Source organism: Tenrec ecaudatus, chromosome 6 (assembly GCF_050624435.1).
Source record: "Tenrec ecaudatus isolate mTenEca1 chromosome 6, mTenEca1.hap1, whole genome shotgun sequence".
Lineage (NCBI taxonomy): Eukaryota > Metazoa > Chordata > Mammalia > Afrosoricida > Tenrecidae > Tenrec > Tenrec ecaudatus.
Window position 1 is genome coordinate 50,585,978 of NC_134535.1, and position 13,546 is coordinate 50,599,523.

Below are 13,546 nucleotides of genomic sequence, written 5' to 3' on the forward strand. Positions count from 1 at the left end.
AGCCTCCAACTGTGCTCTCCCTTTCTCTCTTTTGTCTAAAGTGACTTGGAAGAACCTAACTAATATATATGACAGGCAGAGCCTGTGATGTCCTTAACCGGAAAGGTGACTTCGTGGACCCATCAGCCTCAAAGCTCTCTTCAGACTTGATAGATAAATCATGGTGTTTATAAAAACAACAGCACATCATTTTGAATAAAAATATGCTTGAGGAGTGCTTATTTTATCTGACGAGGACACAGACTACAGGCTCATTACAATAACTGTGTATCAGACCCACAAAGGCTGCTTCCCCATTGCAATGCTCACAACACACTGCCTTCCTGGCATATGTCGTGCAGTGACACACGGTGCACACGCCGGCTCTGAGGACAGCTTCCAAACTGTGTTCACAACGTCTCGGAGCACAGCAGCAGCTCTAAACTAAATATGTATCTGTCCAAGGTGACAACGGTGAAGGACAACAGCCATTTGGATAAAACTTCAGTTCAAGAGATTTTTTTCCCCCCAGTAACCTTATTATTTCATGGTCATGCTTCATAAAATGTTAGTATTTCTCCGTCTGGCATTGTGACTGCTTTTTAATAAGAAATAGCAGAAACATGTCCGCCTATTTTCAGAGTTTAACATGGCTGATGGCATTTTTGGAAAGAAGGAAGGTATGGGTCTAATCCTTCATGTATATATGGGAGACTACTCACTGCAGGCCCAAATCCTATTACAGAGAGACATAAAAACAGATCTCTGTTCCGTTTCACGAACTAAAATTCAGTCTCCCAATAAATTGAACGTGTGATTTATATTCCAAGAGCTAAAACAGATAGTCGTAGGACATAAATGAAAAAGCTTTCTTAATATGGAAATGTAATTTTTCCCTGACAGGAGAAATATGAATTCCATATATAGAAACAACAACAAAAAATAAGGAGAATAGATTGGGACAGGGAGTGTATGGGTGTGCTTTGTACAATTGATGTATGTATATGTATGGATTGTGGTAAGAGTTGTTGGAGTCCCTAATAAAATGTAAAAGAAGAAAAAAAAAAGAAAAAAAAAAAAAGAAAATGATTAGGGCAAAATATGTACAGATGTGCTTTATACAATTGATGTATGTCTAAGTATGGATTGTGATAAGTGTTGTATGAGCCCCTAATAAAATGTTTTAAAAAAAAAATTTTACTCCACTATATATTGCTGGAATTGTTCATTAATGCATATACTTAAATTTTAATTTATGAAAAAAATAATAGGCAAAAATAAATTTTTGTCACTGGAATAGCTAAAACTGTAAAAATTATAGTGGGAAATGTTATCACTGTTCATTAATAAAATAAACAAAATATGAGTAAAATTTTGTGAAAACATAAGGGGTATATTTAAACTGTCATAGGCTGTCTTGAATCAGAGATCTGCAAACTAAACTGAATGCACGCTAGAAATATATAGAGAGAAAGTGGAATAAATGACAGCAATAGAAATTCAGCTTTATGATAAACACAAAACATTATTGCTGATATAATCAAGTATACATACATAAGACATCTTCTCTATTCACCAGAGCCATTTTTCTTAGTAGACAAACAGAAACGTAGATCCTTAGTTTGAATGTTTTGCTTTTGTATAAGAAACTGATGGAAAAGATTATCCCGTGTGTTCACAGAATAATAAAAACCAGAAGGTTAAGTAAACATAGGGCATTCATTCAGCTAATTGAAATTAGGCGAACGTTTGAAAATATGCTGCATATAATTTTTTCTCCCTTCTATTTTCTTTTTTACTGAAAATCTTTTCAGTATTTTCCAGTTTCAAAATTCTTTTATAAAGAGAAAGACAGGGGTGCTGTTAAATAAAAATAGATTCATAGAACATTTCCCAACTATGGAAACTTTATTAGATGGATAGTTTTGAAAATTTTTGTTTCACTCTTTTCACTACATTTTGTAAGGAAAATCCTTTGTCACGTGGAGCTTATTTGTGTAAATTGTCAAGTTGACGAGGGCTCCCAATGACCCAGTGTGACAGACTAGAGCTGCCCTGAGGTTTCATAGGCTGTAATATTTAGGGAAAAAGATTCCCAAGTCTTTTCTATGACACAGCAGCTGGTGGATTCGAACTACAGACCTTTGCTAGCAGTGGAGTTTAATTATTTATTGCAGCACCAGGTCTCCTGATCTTAAATCAGTCTGTAAAATCTTATTATGAATCTGAAAAACCTAATTTCTCTATAATTATAACAAAAATCAACCAGCAATAAATTATTCCCATATTGCAGAAGACTTTCAAGTTTATTTCATTAAGCTTTCTAAATACAGTTTCAACACTTATTTATAAATATAACTTAATTTTGGAATATCAAAAGATGATTTATCTATATCCAGGAAGGACTGTATTAATTTCGTTTTCAAAAAAGATAGATGTCTTTAAAAAATAAATCCAGAACTGATTTCTAAATATTTTTTGGCAGACATCATCTCATCCATCTTTTTCCTACAATTTGAACAACTTCTCTCGTTCCCATCCCTATGGGCAGTGCTTTCCCCCAATCCTCTATTTTAATTCCACAGTGGATGTTTCTTTTTTTCTGATTTTAAGTTTTTAAAATATCTTTATCTTTGTTTAAAAAATAAGGTGTTGTCATAAATCATCAATGACTTTTTATGTTTCTATTCTACCTCTCTTTTAATTCTTAACATTATTTTTAAATTGCGTGATTCACATTTAAATTCAGCTCTCTAACAAAGTGATCATACATGGGGTTATTCTTGCTAAGTTTCTATCTGAATACCTCAAATGATGCTTCTTTTAAATAGAAATACATTGCCGACTCTCCAGCTACAAAAGTCAAAAATTCTCATTAATTTTCTGCAGTATTTTATAGCAAATATTTATAAATTCTTATATAGTAAGTTTCTTCTACAAATATAACCTTCTAATATCTTCCCATTGAGTTTTATCTTTTATTGTTTCATAGATTATGATCATATTTCTAAATAAACACATGAGCTTCAAGAACAAGAGCTAAGATAGTAAAATGCCTATGCCATTGTGTTGCTCTGAATTTTTAATTAACTTGATAAATTGTGTCCAGAATCCTCACAGAGGTGTGAAGAGTTGTAATTGCCATTGCTTGTGCTGTTCTATCTAATCTAAGATACAGTGAAAATATCCATAGACATGGATTTGTCTTCGTACTTCCTCTGTCTTTGCTTAGAAACCGGGTAAAGAAACCCTAGCAAACCCACTGAGAAGTCAGAGATCTTTCCCCATGCTGGCTTCATGAGTTAGATGTGAGGTTGCTAATCTCAAGGTCAGTGGTTTCATGCGAGGAAAATGAGGCTGTCTGTTCTTGTAAAGCTTTACAATCTTATAAAATCTATATATGGCTGCTACCAGTCAGAATTGCCTGGATGGCAGCGGATTTGGTTTCTTGGCTTGGTTTCCGCATGCTGAGACGGCCTGTCAGTGCAGCATTTAACCACGTGGCAGTGTCTGCACCGCAAGGGACTTGATTTTTGTTCTATTCTTTCTGCTAGAATTATCTTGCGCCCTTCTTTTCCGAAGACATTTTTGATATGATATTCTTTATGACCATGCTCTAATAGGCAAAAATTTACTCCTGTTACCTCAGCAGTCTTTTCCAGAATCTCTAACTCAACTATCTCTATTTAACAAGTGCGCTGGGGGAAAGGACGATGACGTGCTAGCCACTAAATTACTTATAAATGTTCCACACCATTGAAGAATGGCTGAGTGGACTAGAGCTCCATGTGTGTATACATATAATTGTCTGAGGTACATTTTTACAAAAGTATCATCTAATGATAGTTCAAGAATTAAAAGAATCATTTTAGGAGAACATAAAGTTAACTGTTTCTTTTGAATAATGATGATTCTTATAGATTTGAGAAACAATTTGAATCATCCCCCCATTTTCAGCATGTTGACTTTATAACCTGTAAAACCTACAAACCGACCATATTTCTTTTTCGATCCTTCAGTGGAGTTGCCACTCAGAAAGCAAGAGTTAATTTTATGGGCCAAGCACCCTCTGTAGCTGTCCTACTCATGTTCCCTATGATGCCGGAGGTAATCACGGCGTTCTGTGTGTCCGTGCTTCAGAAGACAGCCCTTTGTCCCTTCGTATCCAGGTGTATATTTACTTTCCGTTTGGCATTTTAAATTGACAAACTTGTTTGCAAAAGTGAGACAATTATTTTGCTGAGAAGAGATAGTATAGAAATGGTCACTTATAAAAAATATGGAGAACACTCTTGACAATGTTTTAACTTAGTTGTTCTAACCTATAGACATCTGCACAGTAGACCAGCAACAGAAATGTTTAGATTGGAATTCTAAGGAAGTTGTGATTTTAGGTCTTGGCAATCTTAAAAGATAAACTAGTTATTTACAATGTTTCGTAAAACAAAATGTAATACTCAGATGGGAAAATTACCATGAGTCTTTTAAAATATGTTTTTAACACCTTGTATTGTTATAGAGAAGCAGCCCTGGTGACTCGGCCCGGTGTTCTAGTGTCGTTGTTGCTAGGTGCTGTTGGCACCTACGTATGGACAATGTATGCACAGCCGATCCAGGCACACACAATGTACGCACGATCTCGCTAAGTGCCGTGGAATGCACGCTGCCCCGGCCTGCACCACCCTCACAACAGTTGTGTTTGAGCAAAGGTGGCAGCGCCCTGTCGATCCATCCCCAGGAGAGCGGTTCGGAGCACTGCCCCTCCGTTGCATCCAGCAGCAGGACCTTCTCCAGGGACGTGGCTCACTCATAACATGAGAAGGGCTCTGAGTGCTTTCAAGGAGTTTTCCAGTCATACTTATTCCAGGACAGATTTCTTTGTTTGCTTGGTTTTTTGTCTGTCCACGGTACTTTCAAGATTCTTCTCCAGCACCATAATTCAAATGCATTGATTCTTCTTCGGTCTTCTTTATTCAATGTCCAACTTTCACATGCATACGAGGCGATTGAAAATACTATGGCGTGGGTAAGTGGCACTGAAGTTCTCAATGGAACAACCTTTCCAACGCTGTAAAGAGATCTTGTGTGGCAGTGTCATTTTGTGATGGAATAATTTCACTCAGCACGATGGCCTCTAGGTTCATCCATATCATGAAGTGTCTCACCAATTCATAGTTATTCTTTAATTTACGGACCAAAGTTCATTGATCCATTCTTCTACCACTGGGCAGCTGGACTGTTTCCTCCCCGCCCCCCCCCCCTAGAGTCTAAATAGAAGTTTATTTTCTAATGAGAACCAAAGTTTGGTACATTTTTGAAAAGTCCTTCTGGGGATATCATTAGGGAGAAGTGCTAAGAAGGTGCCATAATGGACAAGCACTGCCATGAAAGGAGGAGGGAGGGTCATAAAGAGAGTAGAGAAATCAGGAAGAGGGGTGGTAGGAGAGAATGGGGGAATTGATGAAAAAATTAATTAAAATGAATAAATATTATATAAAAATACATTGTGCAGTCCCAGAAAATGTAAACGTGTAGGAACAATTTTAATTCATTTAGAATTGTACTTTAAAAGACGCAAAAAACCGTCATGAGTTTACTAAGCTCTGACTTCAGGCCAAAGACCGTTGTCATGTATGCTGACACGTTAGTGGTTGGAAGGCGTTGGCGAGAGGGGATTGATTTGGCACCTCTTCTGTCTTCTTTCGTCTGCACTGGTGTTTCATGTAGCTCAGGTTCCACTGCTGCCTCTATCTGCCATTTCAGCGTTTTCTTTTTCCCTTTGGGGCATGGCTCCAGGTCATCAGCTGGCTGCAGCTGGCCCTCTCATCCTCAGCCAACGTTTCTGAGTTCTCATCACAACCTGGGTCTCCAGGCTGCTGCTGTTCAACTGTCCCTTCCTAGCTGGACACTTGGGCTGTTCTTGTTTGTGAGGATTTTCTTTTTTTCTCTCTTTCTTCTTGTTTTTGAAGTTGTTTGGGTTTATTTTTCCTGCTGGGTCGTGAGCTAGGTGTTAGTCTCTACATTTCTATCTTTTGTTCCATTGTTTCTTTTCCTTCCCTTTCCCCATCTAATTGGGGGATCTGAATGATCGGGATGTGAAGCTTGTGGCTTGTTCTTCGGCTCTGCCATCCACTTGATAGCTATTCTTAGATGGTGAAGGTTGTTGTCAAGGATATTTCATTCTGCACTGGCGTCAGGGACAGGAATCCCTGCTCATACTTGACTTATGGTCACCCTGTTGGAAGCCTTGCCCCCCTTCTGGCCTTAGGAGCCTTCTTGCTTCATCTTTTCCCCCAAGTGCCACCAAGATCTGTTTTGCTATGAGATATAGATCCTTCCTTTTTAAAAAATTTAATGTAATGAACTTTTCTGTGTGTTATTGAAATTTGGAGGTTTGCTTCAAAGCTAAAGTATATCTCCTCCATGGTGTCTGAGAAGACTACTGCTTTGTGGCCGTGACGTGTTCAGTTCAGTCAGAAGTTGCTTAAACTCATCTTGATGAGCATTCTAGTTGTTTTCCTTATTAATTGTTGCTCCAAGTCCCAGGTTGGTATTTATAAGTTGAAATTGAATATGATCTGCGGCTCCTTGATCTTAAACTCCTAAACTGTCCAGCTGCATCAACATCAAGGAGGAACGCTGCCACCTCCCCTCTGGGACCGATGAGAAGCGAGGGTCACAAGAGTTGCTCTCCAGCAGATGGTGTAGCCGAGGGGGCCTTGCTGGCCTCGCTGGTTTCCACTGTGTGCTATTGTGAATACTGTATATAATCGTGTATGAGTCGAGGTTTTCAGCACAAAAAATGTACTGACAAACTGGGGTTTGGCTTATACACGGGTCAGTGGCATGCATGGATGTCATCTGGTCAAGCCCAACTAACCAAAGGAGGAAATCTCATGAAGCCTGACATAGAGTTAATAGCAAAGTGGGTTCGAGATGAATGGGAAGACATTCCAGAAGACATGGTGCGACGTGCCTTCCAGAAATGTAGTATTAGTAATGCTGTGGATGGCAGTGAAGACTGCGCTTTGTATGAAAATGACAGCAGTGATGGTGATGACGGCGATCTGTCAGGACAGCGTCTATGATGACCTCACACCAGCTGAAGCTCTGCACTGGGATACGGATGATGATGAGGAATCCCGTTTTGAAGGATTTTAACTTTACATTTTAGCTTGGTTGCTGATTGAACTCAGGGAATAGTACTCCTAAAGTATCATTGTTGATACCTTATTTTTTTTGTTGAACCTATTTTCCTCTTACTGTGCTGGTTTACTAATGTTAAATGACTTGTTGTCCTTTTATTTATGTTTTTTAAGTAAAATAAATATTTAAATATATTATCCCACTGATGTCTCAATTTTCAGTAATTTTATTTTCATTTGTTTTGATTACTGAAACTCACCAATAGCTTCTGCATTTTCCACCCTAGGCTTATACTCGAGTCCATCAGTTTTTCTGGTTTCCCAGGTAAGAATTAGGTACCTCGGCTTATACTCGGGTCGGCTTATATTCGAGTATATACAGTAGTGCTATTATGAACATGGGTATGCATGTAACTAAACACTAACTTTTAAATGTCTAAATATCACGCACACTTGGGTGAAAGGGAGGATGAAGTTTCCTTAAGAGGGAGTAGGGAAATCAGGGAAGGGAGGTGGTGAGAGAGAATAGGGATATTGATGAAAAAATTCATTAAAATAAACATTGTATATACATTTTTGGTGCAGTCTCAGAAAATGTAAATGTGTAGAAAGTTTTTTAATTCAGATTTAATTGCTTTCAATATTTTACTTTTGATGTCAGTTTACCCACAAGCCTAGACCAAACCAAACTTACTGCCATTGAATCAAATCCTATGAGTTTTTTCCTATAGTTTTAAAATTGCTCCTATTAGCTACTTCCTTGCTCTTACTGTAGAGCAATGGTTCTTAAATTTTGAAATACATTAGCATTATGTGGTATGCACATTTAAAATGCTAATCCCCGCCTGCTTCCCAAGGCTTGCTAAATGAGAGACTCCAGGAATATGTATTTCTATGGCTTCAGATCATATTGTGAGATCTTTTACAAAATGATTATGGAATAGAATATGAAATCTTTTTCAAAAAGACATCAAAGTATAAGAGAACAAAATCAGAATATTTTAAGAGCCGAATGATGAGCATCACACTGCCAGCACACGTCCTTCATTATAAAATGATTCAAAAGCATTAGTTCTGTGACGATAATTTCCTAGGGGACAAAATTACTTTCTTTTCTGACTGCATACCTTTTCCTAACAACTTCTTTCATTTTAACCAATCACGTTATGGTTTTTGAAAAGAAACTATGACATTTTATGGGAACCATCTTACCACAATAATAACTGTAATACTATACCCTCATACTGTAAGAGAGATAGGAGATATTGCTAATATTGAGATAGCTCAGTCAGATTTATAAATTTTATAAATAATCCATATCTATTGGAAAGATTGTTTAGTAAGTAGATAAGTTCTTAGGAATATTTTTATATCTTTTTGCAACTGTTGACCTATTATAGCCAACTTCTTAAAAAATAACCAACATTCAAGCAGTGAAATAAAGTCTTTAAGACACCCTCTCATATTGTAAGTTTACTTCTCTCATTAGCAATAAAAGTAATATTGATGGAAATTAAAAAATTCAGTAATGTGATACTCCAACTAAAGATCAGTGAGATAATTTAATCATTTCTAATTTACTACATAGAGCTATGTTTATGCCTAGTGAAAGTATTAGAAATGAGTTAGATCACAGAAGCAATTTGATTGGTTAATGAAGAGTCTAAGAATGATAATTGAATTTGATGAAATTCATTAGTTAAGACAGTCAAGCAGATACTTTACAACTCCATTTATGTACTCTAACATATGTAGTAGTCACAATGTGATATAGGTACTTCACTTTTTGGATTAGACATATGTACATGAAAGAATAAGAGATTGTATGGCCCAAAAGAATATGACCCTGAAAAAAATCCGGGTCCCCATTCCCACCCCACTCCCATTTAACACTCTTGCTAAAACATCATCTGCACAGCAGGCCACAAAACACAGAGGCAGATGCCAGGACATATTCTTTTCGAATGCAAGACTGCTCAAGATCATCTCCAGACAATGAACCATGACAACTTTGGATTTGATGAAGTACAAAATGAGAATAGGAGAAAGCAAATGTTCTACAAGAAGCCAGCACTTCATAGGCATGAACGCCATCATTAGCTGCAAGCTAGGTGACAAATACGAAGATTTCTTTTCATATCATAATGCCATTTTTAAAGTAGACTATCATTCTTCATTTTTCTGCACAAATAATCCCTTTCCATATCACATGGAAAGAGGGGGGAGGTTACCATCAACAAACTCTATGAGAAGTTGTTATTCGCCTTCACATACCTTAATCAGACAGTTCCAGCAGGCTTTTCGGAAATAAGCAGTTGTCAAGGGAGGGCTAGGTCGTGAAGCTGCAGTCCAGGGACTCGTCACGTCACCACTTGCTAGTTAGTAGATATATTTTTTTGTTTTCCCTTGAGAAAAAGAATAAGAAACCATGAAAATCATGACCTTTAACTCTGCACTTGCCTTAATGTTGCCTGGCCAGAGTCTCCTGCTTCTGCAGACCATTCGTTATGCACCACCTACTCTAGCTACCTCAATTGCTGGTTGTAGTAGCTGCTCCAGGCTAAGAACCAATAGGTATGAATCACGCTGACATTAGAAAAAAAAGAACAAGCATTGTAAAAAGCAACCTTTTCATATTTCTTCTAGCATCACCTGATCAATGGCGTAGGCGTACAGAGGAAAAGTAGCAGGTGCCGGCACAGAGGGTGCCCGGTGGAATTACCAACAGCAGGGAATTACCTCTAACAATTCACACTTTGTTTTGTTAACAAGACTCCAGGTAGGATACTGGAGTGCTATCCTTCTCCAGCAGTGTTCCCCACCTTTTTAGCATCATTGAAAAGCAAACTAAGTCTACCGTTGATTTGTGAATCTTCTTTGTAAGCCACAGCAGCGTCAGCAGCGCTAATCAAAAGGGAAGGCGTCGCTATTACCCGGGAAGAACACTGAAATACTGCATGTGCAAAGGCATTCCAAACGTGGCCACGCTCTGTACGATGTCAGGATGCTTTCCTTCCTCCCTGCCTTCTTGGATCTTGCGATTCTCTCACACTTCCTGGCTTCCTTTCTTTTCTATTCATTGCTTTCTTCCTTGTTTATTCTTTTGGTTTTGTTTCCTATATTTATAAAGTATTATTCTACTTTATATGAAGGCGATGAAGAACATACATTTTATTTCACACCTGACCGCCAGTTTACTCTCTGATAGTTGATATTTTAAGAACAAAGGTTTTATTATATGATTATCTACCATGTGTGTGAGTAAAGAAAGTAGCATGGCTCATGGATGTGGAAACCCCAGCAGGGACAATTCATACCCCAGCCGACTCTTGCAGAGCCGCGGAAGGATGGAGGCTAGCTCCAGTGGTTCTCTGAGGATCAAGCCAGTCCACTCCCTTTACGGTTGGGCTTCAATTCTCAGGAGGAAGCTCACGTGACAACTGTTCTTTGAGGATTCAAATTTTCCTACTGTGAGATAAGTGAACACTTAATCCCCCATAGTGTTCATTATATTTGGAATAGAATTTTGTAGTTCCTTTGCAGTTATTAAGCAGTCCTATTTTCTAATTAATGGATGAGAATCGTTCTGGCATAAATCCATGTGGGAAGATCTGAACGTTTAGAGGGGTTGGAAAAGCTTAATTCTTGGTTTAAAAGACCAGGAACTGTAAAAGATAGCTTTACTCTTTTATTTGATTATAAGTTACATTTCTGCATGGTTGGGATGGACACAGGTTAGTGACATCCATCTCAGATGATTTGAATTGGAAGTACTTATTTATCAGCTGAAAATTAATTCAATGAAGATTCACTGTTGGTTATAGGCCGATGTGTTTTTTATCTTGTTGGCTAGGCCCTGGAATAGAAAGATATAGTTCTTTGCCTCTGAAAGTATTGAGACTGATAGTTCTGTGCTCCCGAGGCAGATAAGAAAATAACATATTATGATTGAGAAGTGCCAAAAAGGAGATTTTGGAAGCACTAAACACTGAAGACCACTGAACAATGCCATGATAAAAGGAGAAGAGATTGAAGTTGTCAAGAATTTCATTTTTCTTGGATCCAGAGTCACTGCTTATGGAAACAGCAGTCAAGAAATCAAGCAACATACTGCATTGGGCACATCTGTTGCAAGAAGCCTGCTTACAGTGCTGAAGAACAAGACTGTCACTTTGAAGAAGACAGTGCAACCTGCCCAAGCCGGAGTACAGTCAATGTCCTTCTATGCGAGTGAAAGGACAATGAACAAAGAAGACTGAAGAAGAAATGATGCATTTGAAGTATGGTGCTGGCAAAGAATATTGACAGAACTGTGTACTGTCAGAAAAATAAAATAATCTGTCTTGGAGGAAGTACAGCCAGAATGTTCCTTAGAAGGGAGGAGGCAACACTGCATCTCAGGTACTTTGGATATGTTATCAGGAATGACCAGTCCCTCAAAAATGAAATCATGCTTGATAAAATAGACGGTCAGTGAAAAAAGAATCAGCCCCGTGAACTAACAGTGTGGCTGCAAGGATGGTCTCACACAGAGTAAGGTTTGTGAGGCTGGAACAAGATTCAGCAATGTTTGGTATTGTGCATGAGGTCTCTGATTCAGGACCAGCAACAACAACAACAGATACCGAAGAGGGAGTCCTCTGGTCTTTAAGAATGACGGCAATGTCTTACTTTGAAATAAACACAATGTGAAGAATAGCGTGGATGTGTGTGCGTGTGCACATGTGCATTCTTCAGAACCTTGGCTACGAAGAGATCAAACAATGAAGTCCTGATCTACTGCAATTTGGGATTAGATCTACTGCAATTTGGGATTATGCCCTGGTTTACAAAATTGTGGTATTTCACAATGAAAATCCCTTTTCTGATTCCAAGCATAAAGGAACATTTCCTGCCAGAAAGCGTTTTAAACCTTTCTCCAAATACTTCATCTGAAGTCATTTTGAACTTGTCTGCAAGATATCCCCAAAGTTATCTGATTCCTTCGAGCGAAAGGTCACCAGAGCATGAGTCCCTACCTGTTAGAAAGAAGCCATGAGTTAGCAATAACACACCCATTCTGCAAGCCAAATAGCAGAGATTAAAAACCATCTGTCAGTGGGCCTCTGAGCCTACAAACAAGCACTAGACTTCCAGCAGTGTCTGGGGTCGGAACAGTGTGTAACAAAGATTAAAAACCACATGTGAAGCTAGAATGATTTGCCCAGGCACGCTGCAGAAAGGATATTACCAACACCCACCAGAATCACGTGGCCATGCGCTGCATAAAACTGCAGGCTGTGAATCAAAAACAGTGTGCATGGAAATTCAATCTTTGATTCTCTGAGAAATCCTCTGCTCAATAACTCCTCAGTACCAGGCAGGGGGCAAGAGACCGAAGCACTCTGGCAAAAAAGAGAAGCAGGGTCTTTCATCTGGCCCAATGGGATAATTGATAAACACACACACACACACACACACAATGGGATAATTGATAAAAAGACACACACACACACACACGCACGACCATTATATAATTTAAATTGTAATAAGTTCTAAAAGGACCCGAAAGTGCGAACAGGCCAACTTCTCGCAGACTTCCATTTAGGTGGAGCCTTGGAAACCCTGAGAGCTGCCCTCCTCCCCCTCTCGGGTTGCTGGGAGTTGGAACGAATTCCACCATATGGAGTTGGTGGTAGTGGCGGTGGGTCTGAGGGAAGGTATGACGGCACATTTCTCATTACTTTTCTTTGAAAATGGTTTCTACCTACGCTCAAAATGAAATCTATCACACTGTTTCCATACACTACTTTTCTGAACCCCTGTTGTTGGAGCATTCTGTGATCTGAATTTAGAGATGACGTGGTTTTGATCCTAATGCTCACATCATCTGACTATTGATATTTGTGTTTCCTATTTGTTTCTTCCTCTCTCTACCCCCATCCCTTGAAATACTCGTGGGGACTGGCACTCGTGCGGTTTAATTCGTTTCTGCATCAGGAGGGTCTAAGCTAGTCGCCTAGCTCAACAAGGCGTCACGATGTACGAGTAAATGACAGGTTATTTTAGAATAGGGAAAGGCACAGATTAAGAAGTTTTCTCCAAGAAGTGAGCCATCATTTCATACGAATCTTTCCTAAAAGTTACTTTTATGAAAGACCAGCTTTGCATGGTAACGTGGATCATGTTCAACTAATAGAAATATGCTTCTCATATTTCCCCATCAAGAGTCTTCAGAGTTTTTGAAATTTATAGAAAAAGTACAAATAAAAGCAGATAAACTGAGAATATATGTAAAATAAGAGGCGGTTAAATTGGAAGCAAATATTTCTGCCCTGATGTACTTCTCTTAGACTTTACATATAATTATTATAGAGAAAAGGCTTAATCGTTTTCAGAGATTCTTGTGTTACTTTCATAATCTCTTAATCCCTCGAGTGCTA

General features: G+C 38.5%; 1 protein-coding gene across 2 annotated transcripts in view; it reads right to left on the minus strand.

Moving 5' to 3' along the window:
- The window catches only part of SYT1 (synaptotagmin 1), a 627,530-nt gene that overhangs the window by 502,992 nt on the left and 110,992 nt on the right, over positions 1-13,546 (minus strand). For both annotated transcript variants that reach the window (XM_075551237.1, XM_075551236.1), the window contains exon 2: positions 9,399-9,529. The gene's annotated coding sequence lies outside the window, so the exon portion shown is untranslated. The remainder of the gene's footprint in view (positions 1-9,398; positions 9,530-13,546) is intronic.